We start from the raw sequence: 22,655 nt of genomic DNA, 5'->3' as shown, positions 1-22,655 counted from the left end.
ATTTATTACTTGGAAAGTCTCTTTCTACTCTATCTCCTATGTTGAGACATAATTCGGGTTACGATATAGTTTTCTTTATACACATTTGAGATTTCAAGATGAGTATATCTCGCTTACATATTTCTCAAAATATGTGCTGGTAAGCTTTCGCTTCGACCAAGTTCATCTTATATCATGAGAAAATTTCCGATTAACATCTTACATGGTCTGTGTGATACAATCATTTGGTGTAAGACTTGGAATGTTTCGATAATGATTATTTTAATATCTTGAAAAATTGTTTTGATGCTAATAGTGTGTGAAAACCGCTATTGTCATTATAGAAGAATGTTTCAATGCTTGAAATAAAGAGTTTAGAATCTTGTAACCATCTTTGGATATAAGCATAGTGTGTTCGCACATTAGTGTACAAGTTCAAAACCGGGAGCCTAAAGTATGCATACTTGTGTGTATACAAAAAGGTTGTAGGATACTGGGTAAGTACTACCCGTACGCATACTGACGAAAGTTCACGTCCGTGAATTTCTGCAGAATTTGAAAACCAAAACCAAACTCATCTGGTTACCTAAAGTGCGCGTACCCGTACGCATACCGGCAGAAAGTTCACGTCCGTGAGTTTCTGCTGAATTTGAAAACTAAAACAAACTCAAATCTGGTTACTTAAGTACGCATACATGTACGCATACTTAAGGAGGTTACTTTCTAAAATTGGTTTTATATGAACCTAAAACATTTATCAATAAGGAATGCTATCTTTGCAAACCGTGGCTATAATGTTCATGTATTGATTCGAGTGAATCAAACTGATTTTGCTTGAATTGTGTTCTTGTATAATTCTATGAGAATATAGCAAATGAATAACTCTTTAACTAGTTTCATTTGAGTCATTTGAACTAGTTATGGTTAAGATGAATAAGGTTGATATGAGAGTAATCATATGGCTAACCTCGGTTAACTATTTGTGAACCAACATGGTGTACACGTTTGGGTACGGTTACAGAAACCTAAATGAGGGTACATTTCATTTGTGTGTAACAAGCTAAGTTCGATTTAACGGTTGAAAGATATTAGCTTGGTTGAATCATGTTTTTCATCTAATGGTGAATATTGAATGATTTGTTACCAAGGTAACTTGGATTGCAAACCCTGATTTGAAAATTATATAAAGGAGAACTCTAGCAACTGGGAAACCTAATCTCCACACCTCATGTGTGTTAATTATACTATGCTAGTCCTCGAGAAAATCAAACAAAACTTATTCTAAAAGGTACATACAACTCCATTTCATGAGGGTTTACTAGAGATATACCCACAAAACCTGTTTTTCCAACTTACTAGTTCTCCGTAAAGATAGCATCCAACGCGCTAAGAAGACATAGAGATTCTGCACACTAGTCATAAGAAGTTAGACACATAAATGAACACAATCTCATCCTTAAAAGTTGAGAGAGAAATAACCATCCCTTCTCGAAATAAATTCGGGTTCGGAGTGATCAAAAGTCTCGACTCTGCCTCACAAGAAAGGGTTTTATGAAGTTGCTCTCAATAATAAACAACTTTTTATGGGTCACACATGTGTCCAGGTAGGAATGAAGAAAGAATCCTGCGACACCTTGAATGGTAGGAAGGCAAAAACCCTCTGAATTGTTTTGAAAACCCACATCTTTTATTCATTTTCAAAACCCTTTTTTATGACGATCTCTAAGAAAGGAAATCAACCACTTAACGAAGGTGTGAATATGCTTACTTACCTCTTTATCCGTTCTGGGTGCAATTAGCACCACTCTCACAGCATCCATAGAAACGTCTTCGGTCTTCAATCCTTGTCTTCATCTTCGTCTTCGGTCTTCAACTCTTGATGATGAAATATTGAACTTCGTAGAATCTTGACAATGTAACTCTTTCCTCTAATTCCTTATTGCTTGAAACCTCATTATGGATATTTCTTCTTCCATTGGCTTTTGTTGAATGAAATACAAAACCAAAAACGAACTAAACAAACCAATATAAGATGCAATGAATTTTTTTTTTTGATTAATGCAAGAGAAAGTAAATACAAAATAAAAATAAACAAAACACGAAAACTAATGATGAACCTAATAAAAAATTTCTCTTGTGTCTTTTTTTTTTGGCAAGGGACCTAGCATAATGATGACCATGTCCCAAGTTTTTTTTTTTGAGACAAGAGAAAATAAAACAAATACAAAATAAAGATAAAAATAAAAATAAAAATGCAAGTACAAAGGCCATGGTGTAAGTACTTTACTGCTCGATAACTTGTATATCTCGATATCACAAACTTCTTGAATTCTCATCTTAATAATCTTTATTCTTATACAATAGTCTTCAACTTGTAAAAATTCTGCTCCTTGTCTTATTGTTTTACTTGAATCTGAAATCTGCTCATTTCTGTACTGTTGCTTGTAAACCTTAAACGTCTTCAACTTTCCTTCGAATTTGCGATGCTCCTCTTGTTGATGATGATAGTGTTTCTATGGACCTGTCGGTGTAGAGAGAGATAAAGTGGATGGTGCTAACTGCGAACAAGATTACAAGTGGTATGTAAGTTAGCAATTCAATGTCACCATTCATGATTGATAAAATAGCACTCAAGAGATCAAAATAGTGCTTCTATTGGTGGGAGGTTGGGTAGCTCACCATTCTACCCGGAGTTTACGTACGGTGACACACATTCTAAAAGCACATATTTAAACATGTACAAAGAAGTGAAGGTCGGTGCCTCTCATGATGTAACATGGGTAGTCTCCTCTATAGGGGATCACAAATCTAATACCGAATTCAGTCTGCACCTCATTTTCCACTGGGACGGTTAAATCCAACTTTAACTCTCATACAAGTAAGAAACCCGATCATGTTCTCTGTCATCTCTAAGTTCAGTCACTCTTATGAGAATCTCGATGTAATCTTAGCGATATGTATACTATGTGACTCTAAACTAACCACAAGTTGGAGTTTTCTTATTCACTATTTTACACAAAAATCAAAAAATTTGAAAATTTTACAATGCAAATGCTTAACCACTCCCCCACACTTAAACTTTACATTGTCCTCAATGTAAATTGAGTCATCCAAAGTAAGTCAAGGTGGGAAATTCTAACATGATAATGTGACAAGAAATCAGAAAAAGTAAATGCAAGACAAGAAAAAGCTAAAAACAAGACAAGAAAATAAAAATAAGACAAGAAATACTCATCCTATGGGTTGCCTCCCATTTAGCGCTTGGTTTAAAGTCGTCAGCCCGACTATCTCCTTGCTTTCTATGACTCCTCCAGAGGGAGTGCATCCACAAAATTAGCTCCTTCCACCACTTCAGAAGTGAAATTCTCATAATATGGTTTCAACCGGTGCCCATTAACTTTAAGTTCCTTGCATGTAGCTATGCTACGAATTTCCGCTGCACCATGAGAAAACAAATTGATAACAATAAAAGGTCCAATCCAACGTGACCTTAATTTACCCGGAAATAAATGCAAGCGAGAATTAAACAAAAGCACTTTCTTCCCAATGCAAAATTGTTTCCTAGAAATCATGTTATCATGAAATGCTTTCGTCTTTTCCTTATAAATGCGCGAGCTTTCAAATGCATCATTGCGGAGATCCTCTAGCTCTTGGAGTTGTAACTTCCTTTGCTTTCCAGTCCCATCCATCTCCATATTGCATTGCTTAATATCCCAAAACGCCTTATGCTCAATTTCAACGGGTAAATGACAAGGTTTACCATACACAAGCCTAAAGGGAGACATCCTGATAGGTGTCTTGTATGTGGTTCTATAAGCCCACAAAGTATCATTAAGTCGCATGCTCCAATCTTTCCTTGTTAGATTCACCGTCTTCTCTAGAATGGATTTCACCTCCCGGTTAGACACCTCGGCTTGTCCATTTGTTTGGGGATGATAAGGTGTTGCAATATTGTGCGACACATTGTACTTCTTCAACAAGGTTTGTAAGATCCTGTTTTTGAAGTGAGAACCCCCATCGCTAATTATGGCTCTTGGAATTCCAAACCTTACAAAGATATTAGCTTGCACAAAATCTGAAACCACTTTAGAATCATTAGTTGGGGTGGCCTTAGCTCCCACCCATTTCGAGACATAATCAACAACAAGTAAGATATAAAAATTCCCATGAGAGTTGACAAAAGGACCCATAAAATCAATGCCCCATACATCGAAAACTTCAATAAATTGAATAAAAGTTTGTGGCATTTGATTTCGGGGACCTGGATTGCCTGTTCTTTGGCACCTATCACAAGTTGTACAAAATATATATGCATCTTTAAACAAGGTTGGCCAATAGAAACCACTTTCAAGTACCTTGTGAGCGGTTCTCTTACTCCCAAAATGTCCTCCACAAGCATAGGAGTGACAAAAAGACAAGATAGAATTAAACTCGGATTCGGGAACGCACCTTCGTAATACTTGGTCACTACCTTGTTTCCATAAGTATGGATCATCCCATATGTATTGGTTCCCTAACCTCTTAAGTTTGTCCCTCTCAGCACGAGACAAGTTCTTTGGGATTTGTTTAGACACCAAGTAATTCACAATGTCAGCATATCATGGTTCTCCAAAGGCAATGGAGAATAGTTTCTCATCCGGGAAAATTTCACGCAATGGGATAGCTTCCTTGTCCACAACAAGACGGCTCAAATGATCTGCAACGGTGTTCTCAATTCCTTTCTTGTCTTTGATTTCAGAATCCATCGTATGAGCCTCGGTTTCGCCTCTTTTTTCATTAGCAAGTACCTAAGTGCTGCATGATCAGAAAAGACAACAACTTTTGTACCAATTAGATAAGAGGGAAACTTTTCCAAAGCAAAAACAATAGCTAATAACTCTTTTTCGGTGGTTGTGTAGTTTTGTTGGGCCTCATTTAACGTTCTAGAAGCATAATAAATAGCATGAGGTATCTTCCCCACACGTTGCCCAAGCACCGCACCAACCGCATAATCACTTGCATCACACATGAGCTCAAAAGGCTTGCTCCAATCCGGTGGTTTAATGATAGGGGCTGAAATCAAAAGTTCTTTCAAACGATTGAATGCCGCCATACACTTTTCATCAAAGTTAACAACCACATCTTTTTGCAATAAGTTGCAAAGTGGTGATGCTATCTTGGAAAAATCCTTGATAAATCTATGATAAAAACCTGCATGACCAAGAAAAGAGCGTTTCTCCCTCGTCGTAGTGGGAGGGGTTAAAGCACGAATAAGGTCTATTTTAGATCTATCGACTTCCAAGCCTTTAGAAGATATCATATGGCCTAAAACTATACCATGAGTTACCATGAAATGGCACTTCTCCCAATTTCAGCACAAGATTTGTTTCAACACATCGTTCAAGGATTAATGACAAGTTGTGCAAGCAAAGGTCAAATGAATCACCAAAGACACTAAAGTCATCCATAAACACTTCGATTATGTTTTCAACATATTCTGAGAAGATACTTACCATACACCTTTGAAAGGTAGCTGAAGCATTGCACAAGCCAAAAGGCATCCTTCTATAAGCAAAAGTACCGAAAGGACAAGTGAAAGTGGTTTTCTCTTGATCCTCCGGCGCTATCATAATCTGATTGTAACCTGAATAACCATCAAGGAAGCAATAATAAGAATGTCCAGCTAAACGTTCAAGCATTTGATCAATAAAAGGCAATGGAAAATGATCCTTCCTAGTGGTGGCATTCAATTTCCTGTAATCAGTACAAACCCTCCAACCGGTTTGCACACGAGTTGGGACAAGTTCGTTCTTATCATTCTCCACCACCGTCACACCTGATTTCTTTGGTACTACTTGTACCGGGCTCACCCACTTGCTATCGGATATGGGGTAGATAACACCCACGTTCAAAAGCTTTAGTATCTCCTTTTTCACAACTTCCATCATGGGAGGGTTCAAACGACGTTGCGCATCCCTTGTAGGCTTTGCATCGTCCTCCAAATGGATTTTGTGCATACATACGGCAGGGCTTATACCCTTGATATCAGCAATTATCCATCCTATGGCCGTCTTGTACTTCCTTAGCACCCTTAGAAGTTTTTGCTCAAGTAATTCACTAAGCTTGTTAGAAACAATCACAGGTAAATCTTCCTTGTCACCCAAGTACAAGTACTTTAGGTGATCGGGAAGAGGTTTCAATTCTAACTTTGGAGATTTAACAATGGAAGATACAAGCTTTTCATCACTGCATGGTAAAGAAATAAAAGAGATATTATGAGTTTCCGGGCATCCTTGTAGTGAATTAAGATCACCAAGGGTTCCTTGACTTCATTACCACACTCTACACCATTATCCATGGATGTAGTTAAAACGCTTTCCAAAGCATCATCACCATTCAATTCAAACACTTGTTGTGCCAATGTATCCATAACATCAATGGAGAAACAAGAGTGGACATCACTAGGATATCTCATCGCCTCGAAATGTTGAAACGTGTTGTTTCTCCATCAAACTCCATAGTTAGCGTTCCTTTATCCACATCAATAATGGTTTTCGCCGTCTTCATGAAGGGACGCCCAAGTAACAATGGAAGAGACAAGTCTGGTGACCCTTCATTCATCTCTAACACGCAAAAGTCAGATGGAAATACAAGTTGATTAACCTGCACAAGAACATCCTCAACAATACCCATTGGGTAAACATTAGATCGATCGGCTAATTGCAATACAATTCCAGCCTTTTTAAGAGGACCTAACTCAAGTGAATTGTACATAGATGTAGGCATAACATTAATGGATGCACCTAAATCCAACATAGCTTTGTTAAATGTGGTGTTACCAATTGTGACTGGAATGTCAAAGCTACCGGGATCCTTACATTTCAGTGGGAGTTTGTGTTGTAAGATTGCCGAAGCATTCTCCCCCACACTTAGCACTTCATTACCTTTGAGACTTTGCTTATTGGTAGACAAGTCCTTCAACACTTTCGCATACTTGGGAACTTGCTTGATAGCATCAAAGAGTGGTATGTTTACATGAATCTTCTTTAGAACGTCTAAAATCTCCTTTTCTAGTTCCGCCTTCTTGGAACTTGCAAATCTGCGAGGGAAAGGTAAAGGAGGAACATAAGTAGAAACTGGAGTTTTAGAGTTAGGAATAGGTACCTCGGGTGTTTGGGGAATTTCATCCCTCTTTTCCTCCAAAACCGGCTCCTTTGGTGTTTCCACCTTGCCCGAATCAGTAACTTCGGGTTGCACAAGTTGTGTACCACTTCTCAACGTAATAGCATTGACACCCTCTTTTAGGTTGATAGGTTGAGAAGGGAGTTTCCCACTATTTTGTGCCTTCAACTTGTTTATATCAATTGCCATGGAGCCCATTTATGTCTGCAACTCCTTGATAACACTCTTAGTTTCTTGTTGACTTTCCTTAAACATGGTAGAAATGCCTTGCATAAAAGTTTGAAGCTTTGCATCGATATCGGAACCCTGATTTTGCATTGATTGTTGTGGTTGCTGAAATTGTTGATGTCGCGGCTGGAATTGTTGTTGTTGTGGTTGAAATCCATCCGGAAGGTTGAAAGTAGGTTGTTGAACCGCACCTTGCTTGTTTGCATAGCTAAAGTTGGGGTGATCTCTCCATCCCGGATTGTAAGTGTTGGAGTAGGGATCATACCGTCTTTGTTGATTTGGAAAGACCGCACTAGCTTGCTCCAACTCTTCACCATATGAAGGTAAAATAACTGCAGCCATCTTTTGCAACATTTGCTCCATGTTATCCATCCTTTTATCACGGTGTGATGATGACTCCGGAACTTCATGCACTCGCCTAACTATTGGTTCACCTCTTGTGTAGAATTGTTGCGAGTTCGCAGCCATGCTTTCAATCAACTCGGTAGCTTGGGCCACCATCTTGTTCACTAGAGCTTCACCACCCGCTGCATCAAGAAGATATCTATCACTTGGTTGGAGGCCTTCGTAGAAGATATCATAGCGTCACTGAATTGGTCGTGTGGACAGCTTGCCACCAATCTCTTGTATCGCTCCCAACATTCATACAAAGATTCTCATACGTGTTGCTTTATCCCACAAATGTCTTTGCGAATTTGAGTAGCCTTTGACGTAGGAAAATACCTCTCTAGAAAGAGTTTCTTCAACCCGTTCCATGTAGTGACACTTCCGGATGGTAAATAATACAACCACTCCTTAGCATTGTCCGCCAAAGAAAACGGAAAAGCTTTCAACATTGCTCCATCCGCATTAGTCTCCGGTGGAAGCATAGCCATGATAACGTTGTGGAAATCCATGGGATGCTTGTTTGGATCTTCATTCTCCATGCCATGAAACTTCGGTAACTCTCTAATCAACCCTGGCTTGATCTCGAAGGTTGAGTTTGTCTCAATACACCACCGTTGTGCATCAAGCCTATGAGAAGCCAAGTCCTTGAGTGTACGATTTGCATCACCCATTGCTTCTTCTTCTTCAACTAGTGGTTCTTCTACAAATGGAACCTCTTGTTCTTCTTCTAGTTGTAATTCTTCTTCCACTTCTAACTCTTGTTCTTCCGTCGTGTCTTGACTTGGTTGGAGTATTGTGCCTCTTCGAATAGCTATCCCGCACCTTGGATAGTTCCAATCTTTAGAAGCCAAGGATTAGGTACGTGAAAACAATTCTCGCAAACAAGTGAGAAACAAGACAAGAAAACAAGAAGCAAATATGAAAGCAGAAATGATGATAAGAAACTAAAAACGTAATAACAAGCCGTATGCCTCCCCGGCAGCGGCGCCATAATTTGATCGCTGTCGTATGCGTCAAAAATAATTCACTTTCTCACTCAACTAGATAAATATAGTACGTGATAAGAAAGTGTTCGTTCCCACATAGAGGCTTTTGTTGTTATCAAATTTTCTGATTCTTAAGTAACCAAAGGGGGGGATTTTTGTTTTATCAATAAGGAGAAGATTTTGGTCACGGGATAGTATCATTCACAAACATGTATTTTCATCAATGACTAGAATTGATATTTTAATCTCTCATTTACTAGAAGTCCTAGGATACCTAAAGTGTAAAAACACAATTAAGTTTAACTCCCTAAGAGCAATAAGTTCTATGAAATAAGACTAATCAATGCAAACAAACGTGTAAAAGCACTAATTTGTTTTAACAAAGGTTATGATTCATGTGACTAATAGGATATATCACAACAAGCACTACTCACATTTATGCTGCTTGTAATCAGGAATTATCATTTTTTCGTATAATAATCCTAATCTAGCAATAGAGATGAAGACTAATCTAATTGATTCCGGACTCAACCAAACTATCATTCAAATCATAAAACAATATAAACCATGAATCATGAACAATAAAGCTGAGACAAAACTAATCCATTGATTTAAATATCATGCTTGAGAAATCAACTTTTATCCCATAACCAATAATAGTATTTAGCTACTCATAGCTTTTGAGTTCATCATAATCATAATCATAAAATAATGAAATAAAAAATATGCGAAAAACAAACCCTAGTAGAATTGCCGCTCTCCTCCAAACTCCAAGTAGAAAAAAATACGCGATATCCAAAGTTGTAGAAACTTTCTCCTTTTGTAGCTTTTCATCTTTCCAAAACTAGGTCTTCAAAGCCCAAAATCCAAGTGGTCCAATAAGCCCATTAGTGAGAAAAACCCATGTAGAAAATATGTCCAAAAGAATGTCGCCGGAAAGTTGTCGAAAAGCGATCGGAAATTGGCCGAAAAAGTCACCGGAAAACATCTCAGGTGACCGGCAAAGTCCGTCCGCTCACCGGTAAACGAGTCAACTCGGTCGAGTCAATTGAGTCAAACCGAGTCAACCAGTCAGAACGAGTCAGCGTCTTACTCAGCTGGATGGGCTGAGTGGCCAAGGCCAAAGCCATTGCAATCTTGCACAGGCCATAACTTGTGTTGCACAATGATTGTGTATCACAACTCCTTGGCCAGCCATCTTGGTTGTGCATAATTTTGCAGCCATCTTGGCTCTTCCATTCTCACCAGTTCAACTGCAATCTCAAATTACCACCAGAATCACTACAAACTGCAGCTCATTTCAGTGTTCAAAACACCAACACAAAGTTCCAGCTGCAACTCTCCCTTGCCAATCCCTGTAATCTCAGCACTGCCAAAGCCATTGCAGAACCATCACACACAGCTGCAATGTCTCCATACATTCACAATTTAACAACATCCTCCAAGTCCATTGTGCAGTCACAACTATCCTTTCATTGTTGTATCTTCATCTCCTACAATGCAATCTTCCCAATTCAGCATATGCTTTGCAACTGCACCTGATTCATTTCATCTATTCCATTCAGTTAAATTCATTTCTTCTTCTGATTCTTCTCAATGGCAACAACATAATTTATAACAACAGCACATCACCATTGCCTCAAGCCATCTCAAATTGCAACTGCACTTTATGTGCTTCTTGTCCCAGCTTCAAATTAAACCCACACAAGCCAACCACCAAGACATACATTCTCCCATCGAAGACCAACAACCAAAAGCTATAACACCAGTCCATTCAGCCATCACCCTGTAACTGCTTTGGTCCAGCTAGTGCTCAAATAAGTCATTCCATTCTTCTAGCCATCACCATCTGCAACAGCTCTACTATACCCTTGGCAATCACTACCACTGCATCACAGACCATCATGGCAACCACTGCCTGCAACTTCATCTTCACCAGCAAGCTTCTCCAGCTGCACTTACAACTCAGCTGTTACCACCACATCATCAGCGCCTACTTGCCTGTGTTCTCTGCTTAACGATCTCAATTCTGCAGAATTGCAGCATCAGTCCTACAAGTTCCCTACACATTATGACCATGACAGCAACAAATTAAGCCACCTGCAAATTTCATATAACATCCATTCTTTGCTCTGCGATCTCAGTTTAGCTCAACTGCAGCATATTAATCATTCATTCATGATGACAACATCGCCTTTATCACAGCAACAACAGTACAGCTGCAATACTGCTTTCTCTTGCAGCTTCATATCAACTTCTTCTTTGCATAGTCCCTTATTTCAATTCCATCCATGATGGTTGTGCCTTCTTCACAGCTGCAGCTTCTTCTTCCATACAATTCAGTCACCTGCAGCTGCATCTTTCTTTGTCTCAAATCCCCTGTTGTTCATATCACCACCACTATCATCTGGCATCTCTTTGGACTTGGCTGCAGCAACTCTGCCTTCCCTGCAGTTGCAACTCCAACTGCAATCATCTTGACCCATTGTATCTTCACAGCCATCTCCATTCTACAACCACCAACAACTGCTACCAGTCTCAGCTGCTTGCAAACTCAGTTGCAACTCTGCAGAGCCAACCCATGTCTGTGTTCATCCCTATCTCTTGTTCTCATTGCAGCTTGAGTTCAGGCTAACACAAATCGAACCCATCTCAATTCCAAACCAGCAACCATCAGATGCAATTTGCTTCTTAACATCTCAAATACACCACCAAACTTCAGTGAACTCATCTCCTCCTTGACCTATAATAAACCCAACTTCTTAATTCCTTGTTTAAACATCAAACCCTAGATTCAATTTCAACAACAATCCACCAGGATCTCCGCCAATCTCTCGAATCTTCTTCCATGATTCAAATCTCAGTCAAACCCAGCAATACTCATCGAGTTCTTCAAAATTTCTGATTCAAATCTCATTTTGAATCAGACCCAACTTCAGTTTCTCGATCTTATTTGTCTTCTCCATTGATTTTCTACTCACTGTTAACTTTATCTGCTTCATCTCGTCACCAGAAGTGTCCCTCTACAAACCGTAGGTTCATCACTGTAATCTTCTCTTCTAGTTATTCTCTTAATTCCATCTCTAACATCACTCGATTACAGATGAGAATGGTTTCAGACAACCATTTCCACCTCCCTTTCTTCACCTCTAACTCTCAGCCGGAATTGAAATGGCAAGAGAAAGAAAATTCTCTTAATTTTAGGGTTTTATGTGTAGGAATGAGAATTGTTATACCCACTTAGGTGAAGTAGATAGGGGATAACCATAATGACTCTAGGCACCCATAAAAAGGATAAGGGCCAACCAAATGGCAGCCATGTATGTTGAGATGGCTCGACTCCCATATCACTCGCCTGCGAATTGATGACTCTGCTCTTTACGCTCCAAATAAACATTTTCTCCTTCTTTTGCTCAAAATGACTCCAAAGCACCTAATAACTCAAAAGCAAACATAAGATACATATTTCACAAGAAAAATAGCAAAGAAAGCATAAACATTGATAATAAATCAAGATGTTTTAGACACCTATCACCGGCTCAGTTCGAGGAGTTATACACAGTGATATGGAAGAAGCACGGCCACATTGGTACCACCACAAAGCTCAAGAGTCGTTTTGCATTGGTCAATCGCGTACAAGAAGCTTTATTTTCTATTCACGGGATGAGCGTCACGACCGGTCGCACCGTTTCTGAGGAGATGATTGAAGACTGGAAGTGCCATCGGGATGTGTTTGTGCAGTACGACTTCAACACTCCTTGGTTCTTCAAAGGGTTCTCTGAAATCCAGGAGCTTCAGAAATTGCAAAATGAAGTTCCTTCTGCGGACTGTATTGCTCGCCATGAAGAAGAGGTTGAAAATTTGTCTAAGGAGTTGAAGTTGAAACAGGCCGTACTCCAAAGGATGGAAGCTGCTCTTGCTCAGAAGGATGAGTTGCTGCTGAAGGACTTTCCTTGAAGGATTCGTGTCGCCTACTTGTGTTCTTTCTTTAGATGCTTTTGAGTGATTGTGAGGATTCCCTTTCACAATTTGATTTCAGGTTTTGAACTAATAGGTGGTTGAATTTTGAACTGGTTTATTTTTTAAGATAGTTTTGTGAATGATTTTTCCGAAAGATTTTATTCTAAAATGGAATTTGCATCTTGGTTATGAATGATTGCATATATCATATGAAACTACAAATATCGTGTGAAAAGGAAACATGAAGGGAAACAAGCATGGGATGTCAAGTCCCCAGTAAATTCTAAAACTATCTTGCTTGTAAAATTGTTTGATAGAACTTACTTGCTCTTTGGAACCTCATTTGCATGAAACTGAAACTTCCCGAGCAACCTCTTCAAGGAAGCCATACGCATTAATTTCCAGAGAGGGAAGGCAACTCCTCTGAATTAAGCTTCTCCTGAACGATGCGCTTCAAGGTGTTTCATTCACTGGTAGGGTGATGAAGGACCCGATGATAATGACAATACCTCGGATCTATCAGTTGTTGATCAGTCGGTTGACGCCATATAGGAGGCAGTTGTACCTCTCCGTCTCGCACCCATGCCTCCAACAACTCCAGGATCTTCTTTATTGGGAACGGGAAATGAGGATACTTCGATTCCAGCCTTTCTTGCGTTAGTGGACGTCGTGACGTCTCTCCGTGGCTTTGATGTGGAGCACGCTTTGGAGACGGAGTTGGAAAACCAGTGTGTGTCATCATATCCGCGGCTCGCTTCACTGGATGACGGAATGCGGAAGGCGTCATAATATCATTGTTGGGTGAATGAGTTGAACGCTCCCATCCTCTGCACTCACTTGTTCCTTGATTGATTTCTCCCTCCTCGAGTATTTCTTCACTTGGATGAAAGGTCGTTGTGGATTGGGTAGTCTTCTGAGCTTCGACAAGAGTCTTGAGGTACAAATCTTCCAGTAAGGCTCCGTAAGCTGCGGGCTCCCTTTCTTTATCCGGCAGATGTGGCATCCCGGACAAGTCTTTTCTTCTACGGAGTTGTCTCGAGTCTCCGTCGCCAGCTGGACCATGTTGTTCGTCTCTTCTGAGTCCCATGTGGCTATGCGCGCTCTCTGCATCTCCGCTGGTAAAGGCATGACTTCTAGATAAGGATTCAGCATTTCTTGCACCGTCTGGGTAAATGCTTGCCGATCCTTCTTGTAATTGATCTGTTATATCATTCAAAAGGCGGAATGTTTCGCTATGCCTTCTAGCGATACCAGCTTGATTTTCCAGGACATCCTCCAGCATTCTAGCCACACTTCCCATGATACATGAATCATCTATGGTTTCCGGAGAATCTAGCGTGCGAGGATACATCGTGAGATGAAGACCGAGATAAAAACCGAAAATGTACAGGTTAATGATTGAATCCGACCCACGATCTATCCCAAGATTGAGAAGGTTGGAATGAATATTGAGAATTGAATTTTGCAACCGAGAGATTAATCTCCCACCGTGGTCGCCAATTTTTTATGGGTGAAAACTATTTCTGCCGGTTTTGGTAATTTGGGGTGTGCGGATGAGAAATGAATCTAAACCCTAAACATATGCACTGCACGGGAGTGCTTTTGATTCGAGAAATAAATCTGTACAACTCTGGCCTAAACCAAGAAATGGCCGTTCTAGACTTGCTTCGGTCACAAAGTGAAGGAGATGGGGTTGATCTTAGGGAGGGAAGCGAAGAAGGTGTTGAGAATGTGGAGGTGTTGGTTGTTTATGACTTGTATCAGCAAGCTGAACTGGCTTGCAGAATGTAATCTATCAGTTCTAGTGTTTGGATACGATTGTATCAACACTTGGTTTCTGTTGTCTTGTGTTGTTTTGAAATGGGGAGGAGAACCTATTTATACAAGTCATTGAGACTTACCCACGTCTCTCATGGGAAGTGGAGAAAGTGGAGTGATGGAGTAGTGGAGTTGCGTGTGTTAGTGTCACACGATTAGTCTTGCCCACTTCTCCCATCATCACTAACCGTCCATGTCTTCCTGACACAATCTTATGATGGCGCGTTGTGCTCTGCACGCTGTAAACCGCCAGACCAATACCCCAGTATGTATCCCCCAGTTTGTGACATGACTAATGTCTCGAGTGTATGGATCGTGGGACCCACAAAAGGTAGCATGTGATGCTAGATTAAATAACTAAGTTATTTAGGAAGTCGATATTTTTGAAATATCGTGTGTATTCTATGCAGGTAATGCATCGAATATAATCAGCATGTGTGAAGCATCGCTATTTTAAGTCTTAACGGAGTAAGTCACGATTAAGCGTCTTAAAATAGATGCATGTCTAGCCATCTTCGAGTGATCGTTTGGAGGCTGTAAAGGTAAGTCCTGACTTGGCCGATCACTTTGTGCGGAAGAGTGGTGGACAGTGATTGTGGTGATGCCTCACTGGTCGCCTAATTCATGTCTTAGGTTGTCCGTCCAAGCTGGTGAAGTTGGACGGACAAGATGGATTGCGACCCACATCTGCGACCGTTGGATTAGGGTTTAGGAGGTGCTCAAACACCAACCTTTAGCTTGGTCGAATCCAAGCGTGGGAGACACATTTGGCAGGGCCGATCAGGCATGTGTGTAGATGGCATGCTGGCGTAGGCGCCTATACCTCACTGTCTCCTGAAGGTGCAATCTAGACCACTGAATTTTTCAGGAAAAGAGGAATGGATGAGATTGATTTGCGACAGAAATCTCATGCCGCAAAGGCCACGCGTCATGCCTACTTTGGGCGCGTGTTTCGAGACGATCAAGCCTGGTCGGTCTTGGCCGATCAGTCAGGCGTGCAGACGGTGGGGTGGTGTACAGGTTTGTACTTTATTGTCCCATAGAAGCGTGATCTAAGCCATTCAATTTGTCCGACGAAATTGAGTGGTCGAGATTGGTTTGCAATTGGGAAGTTTGACCACGCCTAGTTTGGGCATGCGACGCAACCAGTCATGGTATGCCTTGGCCGATCGGGTGTGGAAATAGATGGGACCACAGTGATCGTGTTGATACTCACCAGACCTGCTTAGTCTATTCCTGGGCCCTTCATTCGAGCAGGAGAAAATGGACGCTCGTGATCGATTTTCGACACAAACCCTAATTAGGGTTTTTCGGAGGCTGCGTGTTAGCTAGTTTTGCTAACCCAAAATACGTGTTATATACCTCATCTGGAGAGGCGGATTGTGTGGGGCACTTGTTAGGCCGGTGCTGAGTGCGGTGGTATGTGTCCGACCATCTCAGGGTTAATCTAAGGCATCCAACCATGCTGGTGAAGTTGGATGGTCATGATCAATTTTAGGTTTTTAGTGGACTTTTCTGCGACCCTCAATTCTCCACGCTGACCCAACTTCGGACAATCGTATATTGCAATCTGGTCAGGTTAGGGAAGAGTCGGTCATGCAGGTAGGAAGAAGGTCCGCCGGTGTACAGGACAAGCTTTGCCTAACCGGTCATGGGATAATCTACGCCGTCCAACCATGCTGGTGAAGTTGGACGGTCGTGATGAATTTGAGACTGCTGAAGGAGGTCTTGTGCGCACAAACTTTTCCAAGCTGCTCCACACCGGTCTGGATATCCATTCTGGGCTGGCGTTTGGTGATTATTTTTCCAGGCGTGACTTTGCACCTTTGTGGCCGACTTGCGTGGTCGTGATTATTTCCAAGACTGTCGTAGACAGTCCAAATGCTCGATCGGGTTAGTATAACACTTCGAGAATTGCATCCTGTACGGGTATTTCGTATATGCTTCATTATTAACGCTTGGAGATTCGTGTTACTCTGCTGAGAGCAACACTCGTCATGCCGCACCAATAATGAGAGTGGAGCAGTACAGAAAATACAAGGTTGGTCATGCATTAATTTATAATGCTATAAGTTTATAGTGAGGAAGTATTCACCATTTTATCAGTGGCTTTATCCTTTGCAGGATGTTAGCGCATAATTTCGGCCTTTACAATTTTAGCCTTTAATGAAAATCCACCATCAACAAGTTGGTTCAACAATAGTTAACTAATGGTTAGCATATGAGCACTTTCATATCAAACTTATTAATCTTCGCCATAACTATTTCAAATGAATCAAATGAACTAGTTTGAGAGTTGTCCAATTGCTTAGATCTCATAGAAGTATACAAGACACAATCGTCGGAAAAACGATTTTAATTCACTCGAATCGATTCATGAACATTATAGCCATGGTTTGCAAAGACTGCATTCCTTAATTTATAAATGTCTTAGTTCACGAATAAACCGTTTTAGAAAATAACCTATTTAAGTACGCATACCGGTACGCATATTGAGCTTGTTTTCAGTTCACAAACTCCAGCAGAAATTCACGGGATGTGAACTTTCAATAGTACGCGGACTTAGCTCCGGACATCCTAAACCAGTAAAGTATGCATACTTTGGTTCAATGATTTTGGACTTACACAAGTATGAGTTCACATACAATGTTTATATCCATTCATGGTTATATATTTTAAACTCTCATTTCAATCATTGAAATATTCTTAGAGGATGTTATATAGTTGTTATTCACAAACTATTTTTCATCAAAGCAATTTTCAAGTCATTGAAATGAACAACATGACTTTCGTCACGAGTAAAGATGAACTTGGCCAAAACGAAAGCTTACCAACACATATTTTGAGAAATAGATAAGCGAGATAAACTCGGATCGTAATAGCAAGTGTGTATAATCGAAGCCTATATAGCAATACGAGTTTTGTCTTAAGATAGGAGATAGAATATATAGACTTTTGAGTGATAGATAAGTTCAAGTCTCCACATACTTTTTTGTCGATGAAGATCCACCAGTTCCTTGAGTAGTTCTTCGTCTTTGCATGACGAACGCCGTGGAGTCTAGAGTATTATCCTAGTCCGAGACTTAGCTATAAGTATACTATAAATCAAGACTTATAGTTTTGGCAACTAAACTTGACAAACAAGCTTGAGATAACAACGCTTGCTAGTTCGACCGAGCAGTTCTCAAACAATCTCCCCCTTTGTCAATTTTAGTGGCAAAACTATCAATACATATGGAATAAAAAATAAATAAACTTTGCAGCATCTCATCCACATGCTTGATCTCCTCGGTTCTTCAACATTACTCGAAATCTTCGTCATTTCCAAGTACTCCAATGATTCCAAAGATATTCAATTCAGCATCATCGTTGTTGAAGATCCGTATCCATAACAATGAGAAAACAAAAGCTCTCAATCATTGTTACATAGTGTCATAGTATTATTACTGTTAGAGCACTGCTCGGTCGAACTCACATGCGTTGCTATCTCAAGCATGTGTTGTCAATGTTAGTGATCAAAACTATAAGTCTTGATTTCTCGTCTACTATTAGCTAAGTTTCGGTCTAGGATAGTAAGTGAGTTGAGCTCAAGACTCCATGGCGATCATCATACAAAGTCGATGAACTACTCAAGGAACTTGTGGAACTTCATAGACTAAAAGGTATGTGGAGACTTGAACTTATCTATCACTCAAAAGTCTATCTACTTTATCTCCTATCTTGAGACAGAAGTCGTATTGCTATATAGACTATGATTATATACATTTGCTAATTAGAGCTGAGTTTACCTCGCTTATCTATTTCTCGAAATATGTGTTGGTAAGATTTCGTTTTGGCCAAGTTTATCTTTACTAGTGACGAAAGTCATATTAGTTTCAATTACTTGAAAATGGCTTTGACGAGAAATGGTTTGTGAATAACAACTATATAACGTCCTCTAAGAATGTTTCAATTTTTGAAATGAGAGTTTAGAATATATAACCTTGGAAAGATATAAACATTGTGTGGTAACACATATGTGTGTAAGTCCTTATTCCTTGAACCAAAGTATGCGTACTTTGCTGCTCAGAAAAACCAGAACTAAAGTCCGGCGTACCAGTACGTGCACCATCGGAAGTTCACGTCCCGTAAAAATCTGCTGGAGTTTGTGAACTGAAAACAAACTTATTCCGGGTACTTAAGTCCGTGTACCAGTCCGCGTACTTAGGTTGGTTATTTTCTAAAAACGGTTATTCGTGAACTTAACTTATATAAACTAAGGAATGCATAATTGCAAACCGTGGCTATAAAGTTCATGAATTGATTCGAGTGAATCAAATCGTTTTTGCTTCTATTGTGTCTTGTATACTTCTATAAGATCTAAGAAATTGAACAACTCTCTAACTAGTTCATTTGAGTCATTTGAACTAGTTGTGGTAAAGAAGAATATGGTTGATATGGAAATGTTCATATGGCTGACCATTTGGTTAACTACTGTTGAACCAACTAAGTGTACATGTTTGGGTACGGTTACACAAGCCTAAAATGTGCATTTCATTTGTGTGTAACAAGTTAAGTTTCGATCTTACGGTTGAAAGATATTAGCTTGAATCTAATCAGGTTTTCATCTAACGGTGAATATTGAATGCTTTGTTACTAAGCTGACATTGATTCCAAACCCTGATTTGAAAGCTTATATAAAGGAGAACTCTAGCAACTGGGAAACCTAATCCCCACACCTCCTGTGTGATACTAGTTGTATTAACTAGAGTCGATTCTCCTTTAACCTTAGGTTTCTTCTCGAGACCCTGTAGGTTAACGACTTGAAGACTTCATTGGGATTGTGAAGCCAGACCCAACTATTTTCTCTGTAGTTGTGTGATCTGATCTTGATGTTTCTATCGTATTTGAGTACAGTCGTAAGATTGGCTTGAGATTGATTTCTCCGATAGGAAAGATATAAAAGAAGTCACAAACACCTCCGTCTCATCGTTTGTGATTCCGCAATATCTTCTTTCGCTAGTCGATTAAGATTATTGTGAGGTGATTGATAATTCTAGGTTGTTCTTCGAGAATATAAGTCCAGGTTATCAATTGGTTCCTGTTCACCTTGATTTATCAAAAGATGGAACAAAAACTCGTACGTATTTCTGTGGGAGACAGATTTATCTATTACCGTAGACTTTTCTGTGTGATACAGATTCTTTTATTAAAGTCTTCGGCTTTGGGTCATAGCAACTCTTAGTTGTGGGTGAGATCAGCTAAGGGAATCAAGTGCGTAGTATCGTGCTGGGATCAGATACGTAAGGAGCGCAATTGTACCTTGGTCAGTGTGAGATTGATTGGGGTTCAACTACAGTCCTGACTGAAGTTAGTTTGTAGTAGGCTAGTGTCTGTAGCGGCTTAATACAGTGTGTGTCCAATCTGGACTAGGTCCCAGGGTTTTTCTGCATTTGCGTTTTCCTCGTTAACAAAACTTCTGGTGTCTGTGTTATTTCTTTTCCGCATTATATTTTGTTATATAATTGAAATATCACAGGTTGTGCGTTTAATCGATCAATTGGGAAATCCAACCTTTGGTTGTTGATTAAAATTGATTGATCCTTGAACATTGGTCTTTGGTACCGTTCAAGTGATTTCTCTTGTATTCAATTAAAATCGCAGATTTCTATTTGCTTGAGTAAGTATTGAATCGAGAAAGTGAGATATAACTCTTTGATATACTTTTAATAAGATTGAGACTGTCTAGTTGATTCTCTTAAAAGTATATTGGAGTTAGTCCATACAGATTGCTAAGAGAAATATTGGGTGTGGTGTTAGACCCCCCGCTTTTTCAATTGGTATCAGAGCAGGCAAACACTTTAAACCTGATAAGTTTGTGTTTGTTTGATCCTTAAAAATTTCCCTATGGGAAATTTCTTTGGAAAACTTGCTCTTGGCATCTGTAAAGCACGCCAGAAATCCTTAAAGATTTTTCAAAGATTATTATGGACAAAACCTCCGGTTTCTCATAATAATCTCATTTCATCCAAGATCTTGGAAAACCTAGATGATGAGAGACAATCTAAAGGAAGAATTAACAAGAAGGGAAGATTGAGAAAACGTTCATTACGCTCAAAGATATGGATTCTCATGAGATTAACTCTTAATCTTTTTGAGAAATACTATTGTAATGGATCAATTGACAAAGATCTATTTAGCACTTTTGAAAGCGTTTTTAGATTCTTAGAAAAACTTAATTTCGTTAAGTTTAAGAATCGACCCGATAAAAGTTCTGTACATGTAAAACTATGGAAAAATGATGTACAAACTGAACATGTTGTCAACACAAGTAGATCCAAATCGAGTTCTCATGTTTTTGACACCAGTTCAAGATATCGGAAGAATCTTCTTTCTAGTCATATAAAAAGGAAGTTAGAAAGCTCTAACAACCCTGATTATCATCATTACTTTGATTATATCACTGAGATTGCTCACAAATATCAACCAGAAATGGTGCATGAGGATTCCTCTGGACATCATGCCTCTTGGTATAAGCCTGGAACTACCCCATTTGTACATATCTTGAGATGGGGCAAGAAATGGTTTGATTTGTGTACAGTTGGGTTGAACATATCTTTCTGTTCTAAGATATTCTAATGAGCCTTCTACTGCATCTACCTCCTCTCACAAATTTTGTTTTATCGGGATGCATAACCTTGGTGTGTGAACATCAAAGAAAATCCCACATTCCTTTTATGGGTCGCGGTTCACAAACGGGTCCAGGCCCATTAGTGAGGGATATAAAGAAAAAGTACGCGTACCTTCTTCTTCATCCCATCAGTCCGCGCACGAGAACTTTCTAGGGTTCATGAAGTTCCTCCATTAAAATTCCTTTGAGGAAAATAAGACAAAGGGGTGGTCAAAGTTCATTCCAAGTAAGTGATTTCCTCTTGGTCCTTTCTAATTTCTAGATTTCATGATGAATTTCAAGGTTTCAAAAAGAACTTCAAAAAATTTGGGTTCTTCTAGCATGAATCTTCCTTTAGACCAAAATTCTCTTAGAATTAGGTTTGTCAATGATTCTTGTGCCGATGTCTTTGAAAGGATTTCATCTAATGGTTTTATTTTAGAAAAGAAATTGGATTCATCTTCCTCCGTTTACGACCAAAAATTCGTATTTCAGTTCATAGAGCTTTATTTTCAAAAAAAACTACAGAATTAAATAAAAATCATTAAATATGTACAAAATAAAGAACTAAATAAATGTAAATTAAGATGAAAAATGATGTGTTTACACACTCTTCACCGATGCCAAGCCATGGCTGATTGGTATCTGGGTAAGGAACATGAAGGTATTCAAGAATTAGTTAAAGCATCTAGGTTGTATCCTTTGGTCGAAAATTTTATGGAGTATGATTCTGTGACATTTAATTGCTTCATTGAGAGTGACCAACAACAGTGTCCGGATCCTCGTGGTTATGGATGCCGAACCACACTCTACATTTCCATTCACCTCCTCTCAATTGGAATATAAGCTGAAGGGGAATCCATCCTTATTCCTCGTATTAGTTTTGTATACAATATTAGTCTTCTTTGTATATACATAATCCTTTCTCTTGTGGATGTTCTTCTCGTACGACCCAGCTCTCTCTCAAACCATCTCAAACCGAGTCAACGAACATTGAGTGTTCCTCACTAGCACACACATATTCTTGCGAACCGTTTCCACAATCCAATTAATTTTCTCTTCTACTTGTTAATCCCTACATAAGGACAAAAACACGAGATTATATCTGATCCCATGCTGAAGTTTAAAATAAGTAAAAATAGTAAGTGAGCTAACTTTTTGGTAACCTAACAAATTATATGTATAGTACCCGACGTATCCCGACCCAACGGTTTTACAGGTGTCGGCTCATCGTATGGTACAATTTAAAAAATGAATTAAGAAAAGAAATGAATAAAGGGCAATTATATGAAATACACTATAAGCCGACATAAAAGAAACAAAACATCTATGCCGGGTAGAAGTTCCGACATTATGTGACATGATATAACCACGCAGGGAGTGACCAGTCGTCATGCTCGATATTCTACCAACAATGTCGATATCTGAGCGAAATGAACTTAAACTTATGGCCAAACTGAAGCATTTTCCGGCATAGAATATTCGGT

The sequence above is a fragment of the Papaver somniferum genome, chromosome 3 (assembly GCF_003573695.1).
Source record: "Papaver somniferum cultivar HN1 chromosome 3, ASM357369v1, whole genome shotgun sequence".
Lineage (NCBI taxonomy): Eukaryota > Viridiplantae > Streptophyta > Magnoliopsida > Ranunculales > Papaveraceae > Papaver > Papaver somniferum.
Note: the sequence above shows the minus strand (reverse complement) of the source record.